Source organism: Muntiacus reevesi, chromosome 11 (assembly GCF_963930625.1).
Source record: "Muntiacus reevesi chromosome 11, mMunRee1.1, whole genome shotgun sequence".
NCBI lineage: Eukaryota > Metazoa > Chordata > Mammalia > Artiodactyla > Cervidae > Muntiacus > Muntiacus reevesi.
The window spans coordinates 16,721,357-16,727,357 of NC_089259.1; positions in this window are offsets into that span (position 1 = coordinate 16,721,357).

Below are 6,001 nucleotides of genomic sequence, written 5' to 3' on the forward strand. Positions count from 1 at the left end.
TGGGAGAACCCTGCCCCCTCCCTGCTGAACAGGCCCCTATAAAGCACCTTGCCCACAGCCTGTGGGGTTAAGTGCTCTAGAGCCCAAGCTCAGACTTGGCTCTCCATTCTTTGATAAAAGAAATGTTTCCAGGACTTCCCTTGTGGTCCAGTGGCTAAGACTCCACCCTCCAATGCAGGAGGCCTAGTTTCAATCCCTGGTTAGGGAACTAGTTCCCACATGCTGTAACTAGAGATCCTGCATGATGCAACTAAAACCTGGTGAAGCCAAATAATACTATAAATAAAAAATTTTTTTTTAAATTTTCATTGCTTCTGAGCTGAACTTGGTCTTGTTCTATTGACTCAAGCAACATTGGGCATGAGAACCTTTGTTGGGACTCAAAAGTGTCAGTAACACTACATACAGTGTCTAATTTTTTAAAAAGTGAACAAAAAAAATGGAACTATCTGGAAATTTCATCAAACGTCTAAGAAACTCATGAAAATAAATTTCTTAGTACTGATTTCATATTCATTCCTCTTTTGTTGTAACAAAATGCAAACTATCTGCTTTCTCTGTATTAATGAGAAAAAAGATTCTGATAAAGATACAAGTTGGACAAGACTGCCCAGAATAGACTGAAGAGAGTTCACTGGGGACATTAGATTGATTCCATGACAGAGGACCTTAAAAAGTTTAGGCTACACACATGCACACACTCTCACACACACACTGCCTGTGTGTGTGGACTATGTACATATGCACTCACAATAGAGAAATATTAGCTCCTTCCCCCACAATCTGTGTTGCCAAAATAATAGTTATGACAACAGCAGCACTTCTGCACCATTTGCCTGAAAGTTCTTAGGCTTCCTGGATGAAGGAAGGCCTTTGACGCTTGGTGAAAGTTAACTAGAGCAGGGCAGACTTTCTATCGTCTTCGGCCAGTCTCTGCGTGCCTGACTTTGTAATAACTTATTTGACCTAGAAACACACATACTCTCTCTCTATCATATGTTATTATTAGCTATGCTGGTTTATATGATATCCTTTATTCTAACATAAATAAAAGCTTTAAGGAACATCTCTATCCTCATTTTTTTTTTTAAAGAGGGAAGTTGATTCAATGGTCTGGAAAGCTGTTTTAATGGTTTTTGGTGTTTCCTTCTTTCTCATTTCCTCAGAATGCCAGATTAATCTTTATAGAGAAAACTTTTTTTTTTTCCAAACAGGTTATTAGCAGAAATGTTCAGCAATCCCCTCAGGAAAAATTCCACACTAGTCATTCTAACAGGACATGCAGATTTATAGCTCCATCCACCCTCTGCAGCTGTTGATCCCCACATTGCTTAGCATACACCCTCTCCCAGAGGCCGCTCTTTGCCTGGTTCAGTACTTTCTAGTGGTCTTGGAGTTTTTCGCGCTGTCTGCATCCAAATCCTTCCCATTCCTCCAACTAAAATCTTGTCTCTGTGAAAACTTACCAGGCCCCTCCAGGTCATTCCGGCCTCCAACCTCTTACTCTGAACAAATGGTTTATTTGTTGAGTATTGCTGATAAAATCTGAGGCAAGATGAGGTTTAAGCCAGAGAAGGGTTCAGGTCTGAGCGGATTCTGTCCGTTGGACTATCTTTGTGCCTTCTTGCCATATCTCTCATTTCCTCTCTGTCATTTATTTTTTCAACTTGCTTTTCTTATGGTTTCTTCCCACCCCCCCCAGCCCCGCCCCCTCTTTTAAATGTGAAGACTCCTATCCTTAGCATGAATGAACTTGATAGCCAGGCTTTGGAGGAGGGCAACAGACAGATGGCAACTAGAAAACTAAAGCACTGGGAGTGGAACATACCTACTCTTCTCACACTCAAACTGAAATACTGTAAAAATGTCAATGCCACAGTCAATCGAATCAAAAGAGAACTACATTTATAAACAAGACAATTCCCAAAGGGTTGGCATATTACAGGTTGACTTCCCTAGTGGCTCAGAAGGTAAAGAATCCGCCTGCAATGCAGGAGACCAAGGTTCGATCCCTGGGTCGGGAAGATCCCCTGGAGAAGGAAATGGCAACCCACTCCAGTATTCTTTCCTGGAGAATTCCTTGGGCAGAGGAGCCTGACAGGCAGCAGTTCATGAGGTTGCAGAGTCAGATATGACTGAGCGACTAACACTGGCATATTACAACACCCCTAAGAAATAATTTAGTTCATCAAGGAAAACAGTGACATGGTATAAAATAAAATAATTGGAAAACATATATAGGATTGAGGACAGGAGGAGAAGGAGGCAACAGAGAATGAGATGGTTGGATGGCATTGGACATGAGTTTGAGTCAACTCTGGGAGACAATGAAAGACAGGGAAGCCTGGCATGCCGCAGTCCATGGGGTCACCGAGTCGGACACAACTTAGTGTGTCTGAACAAAAACAACAACAATTGAGGTGGAGAGGCAATAAAATATGTAAACTTGGGAGGTAAGAAATTTAGAAACAATAAAGGCTATCTGAAGTACTGCTGGGGGAAATAGCAACAACCTCAGATATGCAGATGACAGCACCCTTCTGGCAGAAAGCAAAGAGGAACTAAAGAGACTCTTGATGAAGGTTAAAGAGGAGAGTGAAAAAGCTGGCTTAAAACTCAACATTCAAAAAAACTAAGATCATGAAGTCAGGTCCCATCACTTCATGGCACACAAATGCGGAAACAATGGAAACAGTGACAGACTTTATTTTTTGGGGCACCAAAATCACTGCAGATGGTGACTGCAGGCATGAAATTAAAAGACGATTGCTTCTTGGAAGAAAAGCTATGACCAACCTAGACAGCATATTAAAAGCAGAGACATTACTTCACTGACAAAGGTCTGTTTAGTCAAAGCTATGGTTTTTCCAGTAGCTGTACAGATGTGAGAATTGGACCATAAAGATAGCTGAGCACCAAAGAACTGATGCTTTTGAACTGTGGTGTTGGAAAAGACTCTTGAGAATCCCTTGGGCTGCAAGGAGATCAAATCAGTTAATCCTAAAGGAGATCAATCCTGGGTGTTCACTGGAAGGACTGATGCTGAAGCTGAAACCCCAATACTTTGGCCACCTGATGCAAAGAACCAACTCATTAGAAAAGACCCTGATGCTGGGACAGATTGAAGGCAGGAGGAGAAGGGGGCCACAGAGAATGAGATGTTTGGATGGCATCACTGACTCAATGGACATGAGTTTGAGCAAGCTCCGGGAGATGGTGGAGGACAAGAAAGCCTGGTGTGCTGCAGTCCATGGGGTCACAAAGAGTCGAACGTGACTGAGCGACTGAACAGCAACAACAATTTTGAAATTAGGAAGGAGTGAGGAAAACAGTGCTTGCTTAAGTCTAGAGAGAAGCAAGTAGATGCCTTCACCTTTTTGCCTAGAAGAAACACCTTTAAAAAAATAAATAAATAAAAGGTAAGACAAAGCCACAAGTTGTTCAGCTATAGTCACACACTGGGTTAAGAGGGACGTTGTCAAGAACACATTTTAAAGGGCATATTCAGGGATGTTGTTTCACTAAGGGTCCTATATTTGCAAAAATGTTTTCCTGATCAACCTGCTAAATCTGAAGGAGAATGCACATAAAGTAGGAAGATGTAAAAGAACCCTGGGGCAGGCAGGGGCAGGGGGTGGGGCGGGGAGGGATTTGGCCTGCCAAATCCCTTTCCAGCACATCACACAAATCTAAATGATCTAAGATCCCTGAGTTTATTTTGCTGACTCTAGTTTGTCCTCCCATCACTCTCTCAAAATCAACGTGGAGAGGGAAGACAGAGGTCTTCCAAGACTCTCTTTACATTCAGTAGTTAGTGGTAACTTAGAACTATGTTTTCAACTTTATTCTGTTAAGTCATTGACTCCTCCTCCCCCACTCGGTTTCCAGGGTCATTGGGCAACCCTTTATAAATCACAGGACTGGATTTGCTTTGTTTGGTCTTGTTCCAGCTTCTTCATTATCTCTTCTGTTGTGTACTACACAGTTTTGTAGACACACCGGATAAAGTGGAGAAACAAAGCCAGATTAGTCCCAGACTGCTTGCCAGCTGATTTAAACTATTGCTTGCTGCTGGTACACAAAACAAGGAATAGTGTTTTATTCCTGAATTTTTAGACTAGAAATGGGAGGGGGTAGTTAATTTTTGGTTCTGTCAAACATCTTTGTTCTTTCTTTGCCTCAATTTCTTAATTTGTTTAATAGTGCTGTTCATAATCTTGTTTTCTTCCCTAATTCTCTATAGTGCAAAATGCCTTGGGTATTTTTCCACCATTCTAGTATCATTAAAAGAGGAGCAGGAAGGATATATGTATAACCATTTACAATCATCTAGATCTTGCTTCCAGAATTTCTTGGTCTTCAATTGTAGAGTTTCAAGAAGTCTGAAACTATGTCAGTTCACAGAGTCAGCCCCACAGAGTTGATCCCCGGACTAGGGAGACCCAGGGAGTTTAGATAAATCACTGCAAGTCATATGGCTAGCTAGGGTCAGGACGTGGCAGGACTTGAACCTAACTCAGTATTTTCAGCTGAACACATAACTCATTTGTACTTGAATTTCAGGATGCTTAAGCAGACTCAAGGTTTGGGCTGGATTTCTACCTCAGTCCAGGATGACTCTTGTAAATATATGATCTGGAAGATTCTGAGATCTTGGTATGATTGCAGGGAATTATGGTCTGATTATGGGCTTCCCAGGTGGCCCTAGTGGTAAAGAACTCACCTGTCAATGCAGGAAACATAAGAGACCACATCTTCCATCCCTGGATTGGGAAGATCCCCTGGAGGAGAACATGACAACCCATTCCAGTATTCTTGCCTGAAGAATCTCATGGACAGAGGAGACTGGGGGACTATAGTCCACAGCGTTGCAAAGAGATGCGTCTGAAGGGACTTAGCACTCACACATGGTCTGATTCTGTGGAGAGTCTAAGAGACCTAACCCCCTCCTTGAACAAAACCAAATCCCCAGAACCTCACACTCAACCCACTTTTTTCACGGTTGACTCAGAGCTGAGCTGACACAGCTGAAACACTGGAGAGTACACCCACATCTCCGGTTTACTGTGGACAGAGTGGAGTGGAACAAGGATTCAAGATCAACCATTCGTCCAAAGGCTCATCTGTTGACCGTCATTAACTCAGTATCACTGCAGGCCCATATCCTCTCTTGAATTAGTTGTAAGTGAAATCGCTTCAAAACAAAATTTTGCTTTATCTATATTCTTTTCTAATTTTGCAGAAAGCAGCTAAAGACTCATCAGCGAATAAGAATCACAAATCAGCCCCGTGTGCATGTGGGTTTTGTCCAAGTCTACACAAAAGGGGAACATTTTGTTTTAGAAATGTGAGATGTATGAAATACAAATCTGCCAAGAACCTTCCTCCGAATTGCTCTGGGACTAGGCAGGGCAGCCTGGGATCTTGCGAGGGCGGCGAGGGGGGCAGAAAACAAGGCAAGTGTGAGTCAGGTAACGCCCTTGGGTGGGGTCCGGGGAAGATAAAGAAGTGAGATCATAAGGATAGAGAGCACTGAACATTTGTGTTCCACTGAGTCGGATCCATAATAAAGTTAGACAGTGGAGGTATGGAGGCCCCCAGAGTCCACAGCCTTTAGGTTCTCGGTGGGGGCAACAGGCAGGGAAGGGTCGACCTGGTTCTGCCAGAGGTCAACGCACGGTCAGGGCGGACCCAGGAAAGTTCACCTGATTTTGCTAAAAAGCTGCAATCCTGTGCGCGGAGGTAAACAGGGTTGGAAGTGAAATAGGAACTGCAAAATCCAGGCCCTCGCCCCAAAGCACACCGCCCCCCTCCCCGGCCTTTCCTTCCCTGCCCGATCCCCTCCACAAACCCAGGATGAGGGCAGGGGTCGCCGACCGCCCTCAATCGGTTGGTCACTTGGTGGGGGGGGGGGGGTCAGACTGCGGGACCCCGCCCACATGGCCTCCGGCCCCGCCCTGGCCCCGCCCACCTGGATCGGCCCGCCCCCGTTGGGGAGAGA